Genomic DNA, 22,213 nt, shown 5'->3' with positions numbered 1-22,213 from the left:
TATTTTTATTTTTATTTTTATTTTTATTTTTATTTTTATTTTTATTTTTATTTTTATTTTAGCTGTTTGAAGATGAACTATATCAGCAAATTTCAGTGTTTGTGATTTTAGAAATAAGAGGTTCGTATGTTCTCTGTAGGCGGCATTAAATGTGGCAAAAATCATTGAAATAATGCAGGATTTGGATTAAACGGATTTAGTAAAACATTTTTTATGTGTTTGTGTTGTTTATTGTCGCTGTTTGCTGTGCATTTGTTGTGTGTTTGTGTGTATCCAGACAACCTGAGTGCCGAGCAGGGGGCGTGTCAACGAGACACACCTGTGACAGATTAGGCAATTAGGCCGACTTGAGCCGGCTGTTCAAGATGGAGGATGCAGAGTTGTTTTCAGGACATGCTAGTGCTTTGAAGCTGCTTCCGTGGTTCTTTACTTCCCTCGTAGGGTTCCTGTATCTTCACTGGTAAGTACCATTCTTTCTTTTTTTTGCTCTGGCGTCCGCCGTGTCGCCTTTTTTTGTTGTTCAAGCCCCCCTGATGTGTCAGATTCTCAAGCCTTTTACTAAAGTTGTGCTCCGCTTTGGGTTTGATCCTTTTTTTGCTGTTTCAAAATGTTGGGAATCAAACACTTTGTTGTTATTAGTGGAATATTTTTCAGGGTTTTCCTTTTGTTTTTGAATTTTTAAAATTCAGTGCAATGTGAGTCTAATTGCTTCTCACAAAGGCCTTCATAATACACACACTCGCATAGCATAGATATAATAGAAAGCTAATGTATTTATAGTTGTCATTCACACAAGCTTAACTCTCACTTCCATACAAAACTCTTTCACTTTTTTTTGGGGGGGGGGGCGACTGCTGTATACTGTCTCATTCTGGGCTCTACCTTAAGCTTCCTCATTGTTTTTTTCTTTAGGTAGTCTCTTACACACATGCTTAAGTTTCACTTTCTAGGCAGACTAGCTTAACTTTCACTTTCCAGAGGTGCACAGCTACTTCTATATAGACTGTGTACTTTCACTGTAGGCATTTCTTCAATCTCAGCCAGTCTTGAATTTCACTATCCGGGCAGACAAGCTTAACTTTCACTTTTTAGAGCAGGGTGGCAACTGCTAAATCGACTGTGTACTTTCATTCATAAATAATAATAATATTCATTCATTCATTTTTACCGCTTTTCTTACAAGGGTTACGGGGGTGCTGGAGCCTATCCCACCTGTCATCAGGGTGGAATTGAACCCTGGTCTCCTAGCTGTGAGGTCTGCGCGCTAACCACTCGACCGCCGTGCCGCCCCAGAGAAAATCACATTGTGCAAAATAATAATAATAATAATTCATTAATTTTTACCACTTTTCTTACAAGGGTCGCGGGGGTGCTGGAGCCTATCCCAGCTGTCTTCAGGGTGGAATTGAACCCTGGTCTGCATGCTAACCACTCGACCACCGTGCCGCCCCAGAGAAAATCATATTGTGCAAAATAATAATAATAATAATAATTCATTAATTTTTACCACTTTTCTTACAAGGGTCGCGGGGGTGCTTGAGCCTATCCCAGCTGTCTTCGGGCGAGAGGCGGGGTACATCCTGGACTGGTGGCCAGCCAATCACAGGGCACATATAGACAAACAACCATTCACACTCACATTCATACCTATGGACAATTTGGAGTCGCTAATTAACCTAGCATGTTTTTGGAATGTGGGAGGAAACCGGAGAACATGCAAACTCCACACAGAGGGTGGAATTGAACCCTGGTCTCCTAGCTGTGAGGTCTGTGCGCTAACCACTCGCCCACCGTACCGCCCCAGAGAAAATCCCATTGTGCAAAATAATAATAATAATAATAATAATAACCCCTAAAACAAGGAAAATTAACTCCGTGTCATAGTCAATTTTGTTTGGTGCCCCCCAAGTTGAGCTCACGACTCTCCTTACTGAACCATCCCAAAAGTATCCAAAGTACACTCTTGGTATTTTGAACACATCCACAAATACTAACTTTATGAAGGACTACACACACAAACACAGGTTCCCCATGCAGTGAAGTCGGGGACTATAAAGTTGGCCCCAGGGACCGGATCCTCCTCCTCAGGGAGGCTGAGCTTCACAGTAGATAAGTGCATCAGTACTCTCCCCACGGCAATATGTAAATCCCTAAATGATGTTTCCCATCATGCCGAGCTCCGAGGCCCCTAAAGACTCGCTCCGCCTCTGTTTTAGACCTCCCTGGAAGAGGACTGTTTTTATTAAGTTCCACACATTCTGACTGGAGATCAACAAAGGAACTTTTCTGAGATGAAATTGTACTTTTTGGGTATTATAAAGTCTAATAACTTATGTAGTGGTCTTCAGGATACACTCACATAGCACAATCAGAACCATGAAACCCAGGTCCTTAGACTTGGTTGTCACTGGACAGTGACGCGAGTGTTTTGAGGCATGGTTGACTCCAATTTAATTTCATCAGATGGCGACAGTTTGGGTCTTCTTCTCGACTAAGGGTGGGCAAACTGTGGCTCGCAGGCCACAATGGGTAAAAAAAAAAATCGGCATCTATAAGTAGGTGGCATCAAGCAGAATGACAGCAAACAAATCAAGTACTAAATATAACATAACTTAAAACGGCTATTTCCAAATGCCCGCAAGGCATGCTGGGTAGTAGCAGCAACAATATGAACCATGAACAATAAAACATTGGATAAGAAACTCTTGAGATGCTACAAACCCAGCAAAATGTTGGGTGGGGGGCAAAAAAAATACAAGTTACCCAGCATGCCTTGCGGCAGCAATTTTTTTTTGGTATGTGTATTGTCCATAGATATTGGTTTGTATGCGTACCACAATGGCACTGCAGGTCATATTGAATTTTTTGAAATGCCAGGTGGTCCTTAATTAAAGCGCTTGTCGGGCCTAGTGTGGCTTGTGGGCCGCAGTTTGCCCACCCCTGCCCTGTCCTGTTCCAGACCATGGCAAAGTGGTGACACTTTTGTGAAACTGAAATGGAACTGCAAACGCCAGAAGTTTTTGACTAGAGGTGTCTTATATGTGGGCGGGGGGGTTGTCTTATATGCGGGTCAATATGCATACGTACATATTGTGAGTTTATTAGCCCGGAATTTAATCACTAGGTGTCAGTAATGTTATAATATACAGTAATAAAATTACTGCAATATCGCGCTTAAAATAAAAATTCAACACACCATGCACAATAATTTAAGTATAAAAATGGCTAAACGTGATAGTACTGTATGCGGTAATCGACACTGGTCACTAGGTGTCAGTAATGTTATATAGTAATAAATTACTACAATATTTCACTTAAAATTAAAATTCAACACACCATGCACACTCGCATGTTGTAGAACTCATTTCACCGACATGTAGCCTGATTCAACTTTTTTACTTCATACGTTCCCTGAAGGCAACACAATCTTTGTTAAGCTGTCCGCCCATGATTCCGCCCCCCCCGTCCCCAGTAGATGGCACGTCCCCACCCCACGTAAAAAAACACATCAAAAGCTTATTGACAATTGAAATGCCCGGTGGTCCTGATTTAAGGTACTTGTCGGACCTAGTGTGGCCTGTGTGCCGCAGTTTGCCCACCCCCATGCTCCAGCTCAACCCACTGCTAGCTCATGTGGGCTTGCGTAAAGTGAATTGCTGTTATTTAAAATAAAATTAACACTGCATGCAGTGTTTTGTGCCATCAGCAGCCGTCATATATGAAAATGAAAACACATCCCATAATAGTACGAGAGTACCCACAGAGTTGCATGACAGCCTGCAGTGAAGCCAATTAAAGCTTCCAGCCAAATCACTGTTGCCGTGTGCACATATTGCAACTTTTTTTTTTTTTTTTTTTGGGTGGAGGGGGGGCATTTCTGCCATATCTTTTTAACCGAAGGGCATGATGGATTTGACAAACAGGTGGTGGTGGGAGGGGGGGGATTTACATCACACCTTGAGCAGCCTTTAAAATGGCTGCTCATATATAATAGTAATAATAAAATAAATGAAATGAGTAAATCAGGTCTCATGAAATGAAATGACAAGCAGGTTGAAACAGCGGGTGAGTGTGTGTGTGTGTGTGTGTGTGTGTGTGTGTGTTTCTTGCCACCAGCGTCAACATTAAACACATCAGATTCAAGCCACCCTCTAGGGTAGCATCAGTCAGCCAGGTGCGTGCGTGGATACGTGCGTGAGCGGCGGCGTGGTGAAATTCTCAAGTCTTTTATCTACTTTCCCGTTCCCACTGTTTTTTTGTTTATCTACGTATTTTTTTTAATATATATATATATATATATATATATATATATATATATATATCGTTCAAATGCGGTACAGAACACACTGATCTATCAACATATTGATGTGCGCGTAAGTGTCATTTTTTTCCCCCCTCTTTTCTGTCTTTCTGACATTTTTAAAATTATTTTCTTTAGTATAATCTCCTGGAGGTTTTATTTTTTATTTATTTTTTTTATTTTTTTTAAAAGTGCGCTCCGTAAAAAAACTGAAAGCACTTGAAAGCACCAGAGAAAATCATTCATTCATTCATTTTCTACCACTTTTCCTCACAAGAGTCGCGGGGGGTGCTGGAGCCTATCCCAGCTGTCTTCACGCGAGAGGCGGGGTACACCCTGGACTGGTGGCCAGCCAATCACAGGGCACATATAGACAAACAACCATTCACACTCACATTCATACCTATGGACAATTTGGAGTCGCTAATTAACCTAGCATGTTTTTGGAATGTGGGAGGAACTCCACACAGAAATGGCCGAGGGTGGACTTGAACCCTGGTCTCCTAGCTGTGAGGTCTGCATGCTAACCACTCGACCGTCATGTAGCCCGAAATCCTGTTTATGACCTCCTAAATACGTTTTTTAGCATAATTTAGAGCCCTTTAGACATGAAATAACACCCCTATAGTCACTTTTACACGTTTTACCCAATATAGTGTGTATATATATAGTGTGTGTGTGTGTGTATATGTGTGTGTGTATATGTGTGTGTGTGTGTATGTATGTATATATATATATATATATATATATATATATATATATATATATATATATATATATATATATATATATATATATATATATATATATATATTAGTAATAACATTACTGAAATATCAGGCTTAAAATTTAAAATTCAACACACCATGCACACTCGCCTGATTCAACTTTTTACTTTCTACGTTCCCTGAAGGCAACACAATAGGTAAAGGTCCACAATTTTTTTGTTAAGCTGTCCGTCCACGATCCCCCCCCCGCAGTAGATGGCATGCACCCCACGTAAAAACCACATCAAAAGCTTATTGACAATTGAAATGCCCGTTGGTCCTGATTAAGGCACTCGTCGGGCCTAGTGTGGCCTGCGCGCCGCAGTTTGCCCACCCCTGCTCCACTCCACTTTCAGTAGATGGCATGCCCCCTTTTTTATTGACATAAAAATAGCTAAACTTTCCTGGGTCAGACTCCTATTCCCGTATTAGCTCCAAGTAACTGATCGATACCCGGCCCGGTGGGGACGAGCATGGGCGTACTGTGACTCCGCCCCGTCCCCTAATAATAATGCATGATGCCATAACTAATAATCACATCATATTCATAACATCACGGCGGGAATCCGGGAATTTTTTTTTCCCTTCCCCGGCTAGTTAGTGATGACATATGTAGCCACGGGATGGTTTTTGGTGGCGTGTTCATCTTGCATGGCGCCGTGCCAGGCGGTGCCATCTGGCTGCTTGACACATCTGCTCTCATTAACAAGTGGGGGGGTTAATTGCTGTGGCAGCACCCGAGCGGCATCAAACATTACCCCCGAAGGGGTGGGGGGGGACGGACTCAACCTGTTTGCGCGCCAACCTGTTGTACGTTAACCTTTAAATGCGACGGCTTTGCGCGCGTCTCAGTTAATTTGAATGTTTTTCTGAATTATACCGTGTTGCTTTTTTTAAATGGCGGAGAAAGAATTACAAAACCTGGCGTGTGTAGCCCTGAGGGCACGCACAAGGGCGGGGGGATGGGGGGGGGCTTAGCAATTTGCATGCTATTACTGCATATTCATGACAAATTCCGTTAGCTTTTTGCCTAATAGGCTTGAGTGACAAGTTGAGGAATCGAACGCCCCGCTTTTAATAACGCACACACTTCAGTCGCATTCGCTCGATAATCACGACGACGCTTATGACTCCAAACGGGAATCTCTGGTATGATATTGCATCATTTGTCCTGCACCGCTACTTTATTATATATTATATATATATATATATATAGCAATATGCATAGCTATATAGCATCATTTGTTATGCATAATTAGGAATACACACACTTATCTTATGGCATCAATCATCATGACTTTCTGACCCATGTGCAATAATATCACTGCAATATTGCGCTTAAAATAATAATTTAATAATAATAATTTATAATAATTTTCAAGTATAAACGTAATGATACTGTATGCGGTAATCAGTGTGATAGGTGTCAGTAATGTTATAATAATATATATTATGATATATATAGTAATAAAATTACTGCAATATCGTGCTTATTAAAATTCAACACACCATGCACACTCATGTAGAACTCATTTCTGATTAAAATTTTTACTTCCCATGTTCCCTGAAGGCAACACAATAATGTATGCGGTATTATAATAATAATAATATAAAGTAATAATATCACTCTTAAAATTGAAATTCAACACACCATGCACACTCACATGTTGTAGAACTCATTTCAACGACATGTAGCCTGATTCAACTTTTTACTTCCTATGTTCCCTGAAGGCAACACAATAATGTATGCGGTATTATAATATTATTATAGTAATATCACTGCAATATCACGCTTAAAACTTAAATTCAACACACCATGCACACTCACATGTTGTAGAACTCATTTCAACGACACGTAGCCTGATTCAACTTTTTACTTCCTATGATCCCTGAAGGCAACACAATAATGTATACGGTATTATAATATATAGCAATAATATTGCGCTTAAAATTTAAATTCAACACACCATGCACACTCGCATGTTGTAGAACTCATTTCAACGACATGTAGCCTGATTCAACTTTTTACTTCATACGTTCCCTGAAGGCAACACAATAATGTATGAGGTAATCGACACTGGATACTGTCAGTAATGTTATAATATATAGTAATATTACTGCAATATAGGGCTTAAAATTTAAATTCAACACACCATGCACACTCGCATATAAATTCATTTCAACGACATGTAGCCTGATTCAACTTTTTACTTCCTATGTTCCCTGAAGGCAACACGATAATGTATGCGGTATTATAATATATAGTAATAATATCACGCTTAAAATGTAAATTCAACACACCATGCACACTCACATGTTGTAGAACGCATTTCAACGACATGTAGGCAAGACAATAATGTATGAGGTAATCGACACTGGTCACTACGTGTCAGTAATGTTATAATAAAATTATAAAATATAGAAAAAATATTACTGCAATATCGCGCTTAAAATTGAAATTCAACACACCATGCACACTCGCATGTTGCCTGATTCAACTTTTTACTTCCTACGTTCCCTTTTTTATATTATATTTTTCATATTTTATTATATTGTGTGTGTGTATATATATTTTATTTATAAAATATATGTATTACTGCAATATCTGCTTAAAATTTAAATTCAACACACCATGCACACTCCACGTGATGATACTGTATGCAGTAATTGACACTGGTCACTAGGTGTCAGTAATGTTGTAATATTATAATAATCTTAATAATATTACTGCAATATCACGCTTAAAATTAAAATTCAACACACCATGCACACTCGCATGTTGTAGAACTCATTTCAACGACATGTAGCCTGATTCAACTTTTTACTTCCTACGTTCTCTATTTTATTTTTTATATTTTGTGTGTGTGTGTATATATATTACTGCAATATCGCTCTTAAAATTTAAATTCAACACACCATGCATACTCCACGTGATGATACTGCATGCAGTAATCGACACTGGTCACTTTGTGCTAACGTGTTTCTGTATTAGGTCTTATTATATCGACTATATTGGATAACATGAATGTAAATGTGACTATAGGGGTGTTATGTCATGACTGGAGGGCTCTAATAATGTTTACACTCAGTTTCAGAAGGCTGTAAAGGTTATTTGTTTTGCTCTAAATACGATAATATTTGATGCAGACGCAAACAAACATTGTTTTATTGCAAGTATGCGAGTAAGATACTTTGTTTCATGTCCAAATAATTGATTTTGTTTTGGTATTTAAAAGTTTTTCCCCGTGCATACTGCATACATACATTAAACGCAGTATTTGTGTACTTTTGTTTGGTTTTTCTTGACGGATTGTTGTGATAGCGTGATAGAAACTAATAGCACACCAGCTCACACTCTCCTCCTTTTTTTTTATGGCTTTATTTATTATTTTTTTATTTTTTTTGTACGCCATTTGACTGAAAAGTTTGTTTTTCCTGAAGTGAACGATTTAACTCTCGATGCTCTCTATCCACTCGCTTGTCACTTTTGTCAAACGCCGCCGTTCCCTCGCTGCTCGGCACCAACGTGCAGACGCGCTTGATCAAATGTGAGTTTTAACATTTTTTAATCTGCGTAAAAGTTTCATCTGAACAGGCTAGTAAGTATGAAATTGTGTGTGTGTGTGTGTGTGTGTGTGGTGCCTTTTTTATGCTTGTGAACTGTGTGATGTATTTTTTTTTTTTCTCGACTTTGCCATCTCGGATGTGTGACAGCTGTCACTGGTGACTTAAAAAGGTGTCTGGGCAGAGTTAGCATATTTTTTACAGTGGGGAGATAAATACACAGATGCATATCATTCCACGCGTCTTTTTTTTGCGCCTTAAATTGGAACTACTGTTTGCTTTTTTTTTTAAACGCCAGTTTATGGGTTTTTTTTTTCTGACGTGGAATATTTCTGTCACATTTGCTCTCAAACGGCCATTTTTGTGTGTTGCATCACATAACAAATACAAATAGAAAGAAGTTTGTGTAGTAGAATGTTGACCAAACTCACTCATAACCGACTCTATGGAATAGAAATAAATATTAACAAAAAATATTTTTAAAAAATTTCAAAAATCTGAGAAAAAACACCAAATATAATTTAAATTTATATAAATTTATTATAGAATTATTATAATTACTTATTGTATAATAAAATACAATGTATTTTAAATGTAGTTTGTAAGTCTAAATGATTTTATATGCTAAAGCACTATTGACTGAACCCATAAAAATTATAAAAATACAAGTAAGCAAATTATAAATCATTTAAAAAAAAGTTGAAAATAACATGGAATGCAAGTATTAAAATAATGTAATATAATTTATATATATATGCAATATGTTTATTATTGTAGTTATACATGAAAGTGTTTATTTCCTAATATTAACAAAAAATATTAAAAAAAAATAAAAATCTGGGAAAAAACAAATATTATATATTAAATTTATATAAATTTATTATATAATTTAAAATACAATGTATTATAAATGTAGCTTGTGTAAGTCTAAATGATTTTAAAAGTAAGCAAATAATTAATTTTTAAAAAGTTGAAAATAACATGAAATGCAAGTATTAATATAATGTATTATAATATATATGCAATATGTTTATTATTGTAGTTATACATTAAACTGTTTATTTCCTAATATCAACAAAAAATACTTTCAAATTAAAAAAAAAATCAAAAATCTGGGAAAAAAAACCATTATATAATTTAAATTTATATAAATTTATGATATAATTTAAAATACAATGTATTGTAAATGTAGTTTGTGTAAGTCTAAATGCTATAAATTATAAAAAAGTTGAAAACATGAAATGCAAGTATTAATATAATGTATTATATAAGAAATATGTTTATTATTGTAGTTATACATTAACAAAAAACATTAACATTAACAAAAAATATTTAAAAAAATTTAAAAAATGTGGGGAAAAAAACAAATATTATATAATTTAAATGTATATAAATTTATTATATAATTTAAAATACAATAAGTCTAAATGATTTTATATGCTAAAGCACTATTGACTGAACCCATAAAAAAATAAAAAAATATAGAAGTAAGCAAATTATAAATAATTTAAAAAAGTTAAAAATAACATGAAATGCAAGTATAAATATAATTATTATATATGCAATGTTTATTATTGTAATGTTAATTTCCTATTTATATAGTTACTGTCTTATTTTAATGGTGATTCTAATGATGCAAATTATGTGGCGTTTGAGTGCAGGGATGAAAAAAAGTACAAAAATTCATCCTGTTTTTGCATTAAATCAAAAATATCCAATCTTATTTTTTTCCTTGTTTTGAATTCCAATACAGCTTTTTTTTTTCCTGACACTACCTAGGATGGACTTCCGAGATTAAACAAGATTTAACGGCATGTCTGTTTTTTTTTTTTGGTTTGTTATTGTTTGGAAGGCTGACTTAGAGGCGAGGAAGTCTTTGCTGTATTTTTTTTTTTTTTTTACGATATTGGTTTGGCAGCGGTGCTCCAAGCGCTCCGTGTGCAGCCAGGTTTAACAGGAAGCCGAGGCGCGTGTGATGAATTACCGCCATATCTCTGAGCTCCGGGTAACAAACATGGCGGTGCCGGCCGGGATTTAAAAGGGGAGGGTTTTTTTATGGGCTCCTCTCTACACCTTCTTTTTCGGGGTGTCGCTAAATTACACCTACTGCTGTTTTTTACTGCTTGTGTGGCTTATGTAAACACTGGCGTGCTAGAAAATGATAATTAGTTGACCCAGCAAGGTGTACTGTATTCGGGTACACGCTCCGAGCAGTCGGTGTGACGCTACGGAGGTCTCTTAAGTCACATAAAAAATTTTGTACGCTGTAAAAACCATCTTTGTATATCTAAATGGGTTTTGGTTTAGAAAGTATACAAGTGGCCCCCGCTTCAAGTTTGGACACCCTTGCTCGTACTGTATTTTTTGGACTATAATTAGTGTGGGAATGCTGTGGGAAGTTTAAATTGGGGTGATGGTTGGTTATTAGGCAACATCTAGTGGTCTTGGAGTCTGTCTGTAAGTAATGTGCAATTATATTGATATCATACCTGGTGTCTGACTTTTTTCTCTATTTTGGCTTTATTCTAAAAAAAAAAAAAAAAAACTACAGCGCTTTTGTTTTTTTTTTTTTTTAATTTAAATGAACTTTTTTTCAATTGTTGTGGTACATTTTATTCTGGTAAAATTAAGACTTTCTCCAAAAATTACTGCTTTTTTAAAATTTAAATTAACTTTCTTCAATTGTTGTGGAAAATTTTATTATTGTAAAATTATGACTTTCCTCTATTTTGACTTTATTAAAAAAATTACAGCTGTTTTTTAATTTAAATTAATTTTCTTCAATTGTTGTAGTAAATTTTATTATTGTAAAATATTATGACTTTTTCCTCTATTTTGGCTTTTTTCTAAAAAAAATTACAGCTGTTTTCTTATTTAAATATTTTAACTTTCAATTGTTGTGGTACATTTTATTGTAAAATTATGACTTCTTCCTCTATTTTGGCTTTATTCTAAAAAAAATTACATCGTTTCTTTTCAATTTAAATAATTTAACTTTTTTCAATCGTGGTAAATTTTATTATTGTAAAATTATGACTATTTCCTCTATTTTAGCTTTATTCTAAAAAAGAAATTACAGCATTTCTTTTATTTAAAATAGTTTAACTTTCTTCAATTGTTGTGGTAAATTTAATATAAAATTATGACTTTTTCTTCTATGTTGGCTTTATTCTAAAAAAAAATTACAGCTTTTTTTAAATTAAAATAATTTAACTTTCTTTAATCGTTGTGGTAAATTTTATTCTTGTAAAATTATGGCTTTTTTTCCTTTTATTTTGGCTTTATTCTTAAAAAACAATGACAGCTTTAAATTTTTATTTAAATAGTTTAACTTTCTTCAATTGTTGTGGTAAATTTTATTCTTGTAATGTTATGACTTTATTCCTGTAATATTTTGATTTAATACTCATAATAGACGTAATTTCCAAATTTTTTATTTTAATTTCTCATATTATGACTTGTCTTTTTCCCTCATTTTTTCCCCCCTCATTTTTACTTGCAAAAATATTATTATTTTTCCATTTTTATTTTTTTTTCAACTCTTTCAACTGTATTCTTGTAAATTTTCCAAAAATTCCAAGCTGGATGAAATAAATTTGGGAAAGGGAAATCTGGGCTTCCCGGCTTAGACTATTCGCCCCCTTGATTCTGATCTTTGGGAAGAGGAAAAGGAAGGAAGGATGGATGGAAGTGTGTATAATTCCAAATCAGTTTTGACTGATATTTAAGCCTAATTAATCTATTTTAATTGATTTGTGATATCCTATGTAATAATGTTTATGATGACTCCATACGGCCATAATTCCCATCTCCGACATAAAAAAAATGTTCTTGTTGTTCAGTAATTTCCAAGCACCTCGCATCAAGTAAACTTTCCTTTGACCTTCCAGCGTGCCTCAATGCTGTTTTCCTTCGCACGGAGATGGAACCTGCAACCTTTTAGCCCCAATTAAAGCTGCTTCACATCCTTAAGAATGCAAACAATGCGACATGAATTCCTTGGCGGCGTTAAACGTTTTCATCTGCATCGACTTAAGTATCATCTGTGCGCTGTTTTTTTTTTTTTGTTCCTTTCGCCCACACGCTAACGCGGTTGCATCGGTTTATTTGTCGAGACGCGATTCTGTAGCTTGACCTCGTGTCACCACGTCAGCCTGCGAGAAGAAACCACTAACGTTTTTAACGATGCTTTACCACGTTGCACATGGAACCTTTGTCGTAGCGCTAAAAAGGCTATATGATGCTAGTTATTGTGGATGCTTTCGAATATTTACAAAGCTTTGTGCCTTTAAAAAAAAAAAAAAAGCACAAAGATCATTTCATCCAATTAAACGTCAAAACACTTTTTATCGAAGGTTGATGGCATTTGCTCAGTGATGGACACATTTTTTTTTTTTTTTTAATATCGGGGGGAAAACACCGATAATTATCGGACATCACTACTTTTATTCCCATAATTTAAATAAAACTTTTTTTTCCCCTAACTTAATTTTCCAAAAATGGCAATTTTATTTGTTTCTCATATTGACTTTACTATTTCAGGTCTATGCTACTAAAATAATTATTTTCTTCATCATATTAAGCTTATTCTGGTAAAATTATGACTTATTTCTCTCATTAGAATATGATCTTTTTCTCTTAATATTTTGACTTTATTCTTGTGAAATTACTTTTTTCAATTTTTACTGGGTTTTTAATTTTTCAAAATGTTTTTCTTGTAATGTTATGAATTTATTCCCATATGATATTAATTCCCATAATATTAGAACTGAATAATAATAAAACTTAAATAATAAAATTAAATAAATAAAATTAAATAAATAAAATTAAATAAATTAATTAAAATAAAATATTAATATATTAATTCCCATAATATTAGAACTTAATAATAATAATAATCTTAATTAATTAAAAAAATCTTCTTTTTTATTTTTCCTATTTTTCCTTATTACTAGTTTATTCTCATAAAATTCTAAAAAAAAAATCTCATTAGAAGACAACTTTTTTTGTAAAATTACAGCTGTTTTTTTAATTTTCTGATTATATTTCGTCTTGTATTATAACTGAAATGAATTATGTCGTTATTCTGCTTAAATTACAACTTTTTTCCTCAATATTTTGACTACATTTTTATTATAATTTAATTATTAATTTAAATTTGTTTTTTTTTTTATTGCATTTTTAGAATGTTTTGCAGAGCCGGACTTTGGATGCCCTTTAACTTTACATGCCAAAAAAAAGGTTTAAAAAAAAAAAAAACAGCAAAACACTTCACCTTAATTCAGACCTCAGACACCCCCCCCTCCTCGACACCCCCCCCCCCCCCCCCCCTTCTTCCATCCAGCCATCTCTCGCCACAACCGCTTCAAATTAATCTGCAAAATATTGATTTGAGGAGCACGGGGCTTGCAGGATTGCGGCCGCATATTAATAAGAACGGGGCCGCTCTTCATCTCTCCTCTATACCTTTAAGATCCTCATATCTTCATAATTGATTAATGTTCCTTTGTGAAGTGGGAATGAATAATACATTAGCGGGCCTGCTGCACCCTCAGGCTGATGAGAAAATGTTTAATTTCAGTAAATGTAACGCTCCCCGCTCCGCTCTCTTCTCTTTTTGGTTCCCTCCTCGCTTTCATTTTCCCTTCTATGCTTATTTGTGAGTTTGTTTGTGAGAGGAACACTCAAGTAGTGTTGTTGGTTTGCTTTACAACACCCTCCCGCCGCCCCCAAGACTCCCCTCACTTTTGCCTTGAAGGGTATGTTAAGCATCAGAAACAAAAAGACGGCAACTTGTCTTCAGAACACACACACACGCACAAAAAAGAGAAAAATAATAATAATAATTACCCTTCGGATATATTTTTTTATTGTCTTCACAACACACACAAAAAAGAAATAGTTCCCCCCCACACACCATAACTGAGTCCGACGTTTATTTTATCTAGATACCTAATATTAGCATGCTAACGGTGCTAACATCTTAACGGCAGAATGCTAACACCCAGAATAATAGCTATGAAAATGGTTAAAAATGATACTGTGCTAATAGCATAGACAAATGATACTATGTTAATATTAGCATAGTAAAATGATACTATGCTAATATAAGCATAGTAAAATGATACTATGCTAATATAAGCATAGTAAAATGATACTATGCTAATATAAGCATGTATCATTTTTTACCATTTTCGTAGCTACTATTAGCTATGATACTATGCTAATATTAGCATGCTAATAATGCTAACATCCTAATGACAGAATGCCAACACCTTGCTATGCTAACATTTTAGCATGGCTAAAAATGATTAGCATAGTATCATTTTTAACATTTTTCATGGCTAGATGTTAGCATGCTAACATCTTAACGGCAGAATGCTAACACCCAGAATAATAGCTATGAAAATGGTTGAAAATGATACTATGCCAATAGCATAGAAAATGATACTATGTTAATATTAGCATAGTAAAATGATGCTATGCTAATATAAGCATAGTATCATTTTTTACCATTTTCGTAGCTACTATTAACTATGATACTATGCTAATATTAGCATGCTAACGGTGCTAACATCCTAATGACAGAATGCCAACACCTTGCTATGCTAACATTTTAGCATGGCTAAAAATGATTAGCATAGTATCATTTTTAACATTTTTCATAGCTAGTTAGCATGCTACCACCCAGAATAATAGCTATTAAAATGGTTGAAAATGATACTATGCTAATAGCATAGAAAAATGATACTATGTTAATATTAGCATAGCAATATGATGCTATGCTAATATAAGCATAGCAATATGATGCTATGCTAATATAAGCCTAGTATCATTTTTGACCATTTTCATAGCTACTATTAGCTATGATACTATACTAATATTAGCATAGCAATATGATGCTATGCTAATATAAGCCTAGTATCATTTTTGACCATTTCCGTAGCTACTATTAGCTATGATACTATGCTAATGGCATAGAAAAATGATACTATGCTAATATAAGCATAGCAAAATGATACTATGCTAATATAAGCATAGTATCATTTTTGACCATTTTTGTAGCTACTATTAGCTATGATGCTATGCTAATATTAGCATAGCAATATGATGCTATGCTAATATAAGCCTAGTATCATTTTTGACCATTTTTGTAGCTACTATTAGCGATGATACTATGCTAATATTGGCATAGCAATATGATGCTATGCTAATATAAGCCTAGTATCATTTTTGACCATTTTCGACCATTTTCGTAGCTACTATTATGCTAGGTGTTGCCATAAATATTTGCTATATTATATTAAAATATATTATATTATCATAGAAATATGATACTATGCTAACATCACTGCTTTACAACACCCTCCCGCCGCCCCCAAGACTCCCCTCACTTTTGCCTTGAAGGGTATGTTAAGCATCAGAAACAAAAGACGGCAACTTGTCTTCAGAACACACACACACACACAAAAGAGAAAAATAATAATAATAATTACCCTTCGGATATTTTTTTGCACACGTTGCATCAGAACACATCATTAATTTCTGCTGCATCAGCGGAAACAGGCGAGCAACCTGACGCTAACCTCTTTTTTTTTTATTTTATTTTTTTAAGTGCGAGGAGGCTGACATGTGCGACACCGCCACTGCTAATTATGCTAAATAGACTGCTAATCATGATGATGATGATGTGTGTGTGTGTGCTGGTTTCACTTCCTCCTCCTCGACTCGGCGGGGCGTCTGGCAACCTGATGGCGAGCATCTGCGTACGCTGAATAGACGAACGATGAAGCGAACACAAAAAAAACACCCACAGGTCCCCCCACTTCATGCCTGCTTAGCATCGTTTTCATCAACGTGAATGCTAATTGAATAAACAATACTTAGTCTTAACAAGGATCCTAATTAGTTATGCTAATGAGCTTACATAAGCCAATTAACCTCATGAAGTGTTTTTTTTATACGGGCGCCGATGTCTTACGCCTGAGAGCGTATCACACACACTTAAGAAAACACATTTGCCTAATTAGCGCTCATTGACATAGACAAGCGTTTATGTTTTTTTCATGTCTTTTATTCCGCTCTTGAATGCACCGTAATAGGCTTTTTTTTTTTTCCACAGTGAAAGAAATAATGAATTCGAAGCGACGTACGCACATTTCCTGTCTGCACGCTGCCAGTCCTCGCAGTCGGACCCACGCGGCGGACGTGTATATTTTAACAAGTTTTTACGGCAGATTAAGTACAGTGTGTATTTGTTCAGTACACGTCTGCCAGTTCCATTAGTTTACGTCCTTGGAAGTACAATTTGGCCTCCAGTACTTTTTTTTTTCTTTGCGTTTATTTAAAACCTTCAGTCAACGCTGCCCGACTAATCGCGAGCCGTGTTTCCTCTCGTTTAGCTTCGCCGCTCATTATGTGGGCCCGTGCGGAGGAGAGTGTTTAGAGAAGTCTCGCAAAGGGGCGGCAAACTTGGGTGGCGAGGGGGAGAAAATGAGTAAAAGGCAAGCGGGGAGAAAAAGGCAGAGTAAATGATCGGGTGACTGAAGGAGAGAGAATGGAAATTGTCTTTGAACCTGACCACGGCTTCTTGTGTGTCGGTAATGAATGGTGGAATAGGGCCGGGGCGGCGGGGGCCGGGCGGTGGTGTGGTTGGACAAGACCATCTTTGCGGGTGGCCGGGGCCGGGTTGGACAAGACCATCTTTGCAGGCGGCGGGGGCCAGGCGGTGGGGGGGTTGGACAAGACTATCTTTGTGGGCGGTGGGGGCCGGGCGGCGGGGGGGTTGGACAAGACCACCTTTGTGGGCGGTGGGGGCCGGGCGGCGGGTTGGACAAGACCATCTTTGTGGGCGGTGGGGGCCGGGCGGCGGGTTGGACAAGACCATCTTTGCGGGCGGCAGGGGCCGGGCGGCGGGGGGGTTGGACAAGACCATCTTTCCGGGCGGCGGGCAGGGGGTTGGACAAGACCATCTTTGTGGGCGGCGGGGGCCGGGCGGCAGGGGCCGGGCGGCGGGGGGGGGGGTTTGGACAAGACCATCTTTGTGGGCGGCGGGGGCCGGGTTGGACAAGACCATCTTTGCGGGCGGCGGGTGCCTGGACAAGACCATCTTTGCATCTTTGTTACGCCAGTTCTAGCACAGACAACCTATTTGACCTTCTAAATAAAATTGTTTAATTTTATTTAGTTTAATTTAATTTAATCGAGTTTAGTTTAACTTAGTCTAATTTAATATAATTTAGTCTAATTTAATTTAATATAATTTTGGTCTAATTTAATTTAGTTTAATTTAATATAATTTAGTTTAATTTAATATAATTTAGTTTAGTTTAATTTAATTTAATTTAATTTAATTTAGTTTAATTTTAAATAATTGAACATAATTTAGTTTAATATAATGTAATATAATTTAGTTTAATTTAATTTAAGTTGAAATTAGTCACCTTTACATTCGTATTGCTCAGTATAAGACGATAAGATAATTTCGCCTTCATTCTGCTCATCTTTATCTCGTACTTTCAGCAGCAAGGCAACCCTAAAGCCTCTCTCACGAGCTCTTTGTTCCACTTCCTCCGATGGTCCAAAAAGGGAGTGAGCAATGCAGTAAAACAAAAGAAGTGGAGGTGAAATAAGAACAAAGGTTGCATCCAGGCCAGTCCATTCCCATCTGGTGTCTCTGGAGGCAGCAGGTCGGCTTGTGAGGTTATTAGTTAGCCCGAAAGTGAAAGCCCAGCAAAATAGCATGAAAAGCAGGGTGATGAGGGGGCATTTTATGTGTCAGACATGATGATTGCACGGGGGGGGGGCTTTATAGTGACCTGATTAGAATACATATTGAAGCAATTATAACAATGTTTGAGGCCAGGTACGCTATACATAGTATCGTCTCATGGGAGACAATACTATAGAATTGAACCATTTACCATCCACTGGAAACGAGTGGACGGTTCCGTATTGACACTTGGGATGCGTTCACTGTGACGTGTACATCCGCCGATTAAGACGGTCGTGTGTGAGTGGATTCAGAGGATTGTTAATCTATACCACACATACCAAACCTGAAAAAAAGAGGACTCTTGCCGATATTTTTATAGATTTTAATAAAACAAAAAATGCGAATTATACTCCAGTATGACTATTTTACTTTTTTTTTACTTTTATTTTATTTCCAAAGGTAATAAAATTACATTAAATTACCGTATTTTCTGGACTATATGTCACACTTTATTCATAGGTTGGCTGTTCCTGCGACTTATACTCCAGTACGACTTTATTTATTTTACTTTTTTTTTACTTTTATTTTATTTCCAAAGGGAATAAAATTACATTAAATAACCGTATTTTCCGGACTATAAATCACACTTTTTTTCATAGGTTGGCTGTTCCTGCGACTTATACTCCAGTACGACTTTATTTATTTTACTTTTACTTTTTTAACTTATTTCCAAAGGGAATAAAATTACATTAAATTACCATATTTTCCGGACTATAAATCGTACTTTTTTCATAGGTTGACTGTTCCTGCGACTTATACTCCAGTACAACTTTATTTATTTTACTTTTTTAACTTTTACTTTTTTTACTTTTATTTTTATTTCCAAAGGGAATAAAATTACATTAAATTACCGTATTTTCCAGACTATAAATCACACTTTTTTTCATAGGTTGGCTGTTCCTGTGACTTATACTCCAGTACGACTTTATTTATTTTACTTTTTACTTTTACTTTTTTTTTTACTTATTTCCAAAGGGAATAAAATTGCATTAAATTACCATATTTTCCGGACTATAAATTGTACTTTCTTTCATAGGTTGGCTGTTCCTGCGACTTATACTCCAGTACAACTATTTAACTTTTTGACTTTTACTTTTTTTTACTTTTATTTTATTTCCAAAGGGAATAAAATTACATGAAATTACTGTATTTTCCGGACTATAAATCGTACTTTTTATCATAGGTTGGCTGTTCCTGCGACTTATCCTTCAGAGCGACTTTTTTAAATTTTACTTTTACTTTTTTTTACTTTTATTTCCAAAGGGAATAAAATTACATTAAATTACCGTATTTTCCGGCTTACACTCCAGTGCGACTTTATTTATTTTACTTTTTTTACTTTTACTTTTTTTTTTTACTTTTATTTTATTTTCAAAGGGAATAAAATTACATGAAATTACCGTATTTTTCGGCTTACACTCCGGCGACTATACTCCAGTGCGATTTATGCATGTTCTTTTCTACCTAATTATGGCCTAATTTATAATTATATTTTTGGCCTTGTGCGACTTATACTCGAGGCGAAAATGCGATACATGTGGCAATTATTGTAAGGAGCTGGTTCTCCCGTGCAGGATTTGGGTCCGTGGCAGGATGCTCACATGGTCTCATGCTCACATCAGCTGAGTCATCTCCTCGGCGTCCTTGGCTTCTGAACTGATTTAAGGCTGATGAGATCAGTCTTGCGCCGGCATGTGCTGGCACACGCACCGAAATTTGAATATCAAAATGGAATTGCTCGACCATTGAAAACTCGATTAATTCCAACTATTTGCATCAAGGTGTAGGTAAAACGTGATGACCGCGCACATTTTTTTTTAATGCACCTTGCAGCGTTTTAAGCCATTTATGACATTAAGTAATGCTCATATTATGCAAACACTTTTTTTTTTTTTTTTTTGCGAGTCAAAGCCACTTACGTCCGGGCGTACTTGATGCTCCCTTTCTACTCCTTTTGCCTTGATTTGACTTCACGGGATCATCAGCATCGCTATTGATTTTGCACTCTCTATGATGAGCTGAAATGCGTATAGCATCTCCATAATAACATGCCACAATTCTAAAATGATGATGTTGCTGCGGCAAAGTGCTGCCTTGCTTTATGCTTTTAATTCAGGAAGACGTACTGTACCTGAATGTATTTAAGGTCAACAGTGTTTTTTTTTTTTTTTTTTTTTTTTTTTAAGTCGATGATCACACAGTGCCAGCAACCCTCCCCGGTTGGAGTGCGCCATCGCTTTTGACTAAAGAAGTCAAACTGAACTTTGAAAAATGACTTTTATGATTGACGACTGGTAAACAACACGCATGTCAAACATACGCGCTTTTGCAAAAAAAACAAACAAAAAAAAAACATTTATACCTCTCAGCATGTTAATTCCTCTTCTCACCGTGTTGTCATGCCTTCCGTTGGCGGAGTCTGCACACCGGAGACGGGGAGGGAGGGGGGAAAAAAAAAAAAAAAAAGACGAAGACATATTGGTGTTAATGAAAAGCCCTCCTAAACTCCCCCCTCCTCGCATGAATGTTTAAACATGCTTGTCATAACATTCATTCGCTCACACATGACAGCTAGCATCTGCAGCTGCCTTGCTCGCCCCTCAATATTTTATCACCCCCCCCCCGAACCCATCCCATCCCAACACCGGCACAATGGCTGTGTGTTGAATTATTCGGACTACCGGCAGCATAGGCTATGCATAATGGATTTAGCCGTAGCTCCGATCTCATAATAGGACAATTAGTCAGTCTTAATTAGAAACAAGTGAATGATAGTCGGTGTCCGAACTTGAGCCACTGATATTTTGCAAAACAACATATGTAAATATACTAAGAAAGTGTATATTTAAAGAAAAAAAAATTGTGATATAGCTGAAAAAATTATTAGTATAAGTTTCTGCAGCGTATGTCCGCATCCCAAAATGGCGTCCATGGCAGTGATAATCTATGAAAGAACTTCGGATGACCTTGTCAACGCATTGGTAATCGTAGATCCGCGCATATAAAGTTTGGACTACTAAACCGCTGGGTTATTTTTTTTAATAAAATTTTTATGTTGCGTGGCGCCGGATGTTCATCAACATGAGAAGCCTACTTAGAACAGCATTTAAGATGGCAGTCATAAGCTATGAAAGAACTTCGGATGAGGTCGTCAATGCATTGGTAATCGTAGATCCGCACATATAAAGTTTGGACTACTAAACCGCTGGGTTATTTTTTTTTATAAAATTTTTATGTCGCGTGGCGCCGGATGTTCATCAACATGAGAAGCCTACTTAGAACAGCATTTAAGATGGCAGTCATAAGCTATGAAAGAACTTCCGATGACCTCGTCAATGCATTGGTAATCGTAGATCCGCACATATAACGTTTGGACTACTAAACCGCTGGGTTATTTTTTTTAATCAAACTTTTGTCGCGTAGCGCCGGATGTTCATCTACATGAGAAGCACTGAAGAAAGTACACTGATGATAATCAACTTCATTTGTAGAGCACGCATGCACGGGGAGAACATGCAAACTCCACACAGAGATGGCCGAGGGTGGGGAAAGACCAAATAAGAAGCCAAAAAGTTACCACTTCCACACAAAATAGGAGAACTCATTCATTCATTTTCTACCACTTTTCCTCACAAGGGTTGCAGGAGTGCTGGAGCCTATCCCAGCTCTGAGGTGGGGTACACCCTGGACTGGTGGCCAGCCAATCACAGGGCACATATAGACAAACAACCATTCACACTCTCATTCATACCTATGGACAATTTGGAGTCGCTAATTAACCTAGCATGTTTTTTGGAATGTGGGAGG

The 22,213-nt window shown here is 36.3% G+C and overlaps 1 protein-coding gene across 4 annotated transcripts in view; it reads left to right on the top strand.

Moving 5' to 3' along the window:
- Positions 1-342: 342 nt before the first annotated feature.
- pex2 (peroxisomal biogenesis factor 2) overlaps positions 343-22,213 on the top strand; it is a 253,053-nt gene continuing 231,182 nt past the window's right edge. For all 4 annotated transcript variants that reach the window (XR_009120474.1, XR_009120473.1, XM_058059544.1 and 1 more), the window contains exon 1: positions 343-460. The gene's annotated coding sequence lies outside the window, so the exon portion shown is untranslated. The remainder of the gene's footprint in view (positions 461-22,213) is intronic.

Source organism: Doryrhamphus excisus, chromosome 21 (genome assembly GCF_030265055.1).
Source record: "Doryrhamphus excisus isolate RoL2022-K1 chromosome 21, RoL_Dexc_1.0, whole genome shotgun sequence".
NCBI classification, from domain to species: domain Eukaryota; kingdom Metazoa; phylum Chordata; class Actinopteri; order Syngnathiformes; family Syngnathidae; genus Doryrhamphus; species Doryrhamphus excisus.
The sequence above is the reverse complement of the archived record's forward strand: the minus strand, read 5'-3'. Positions and strand labels throughout refer to the sequence as shown.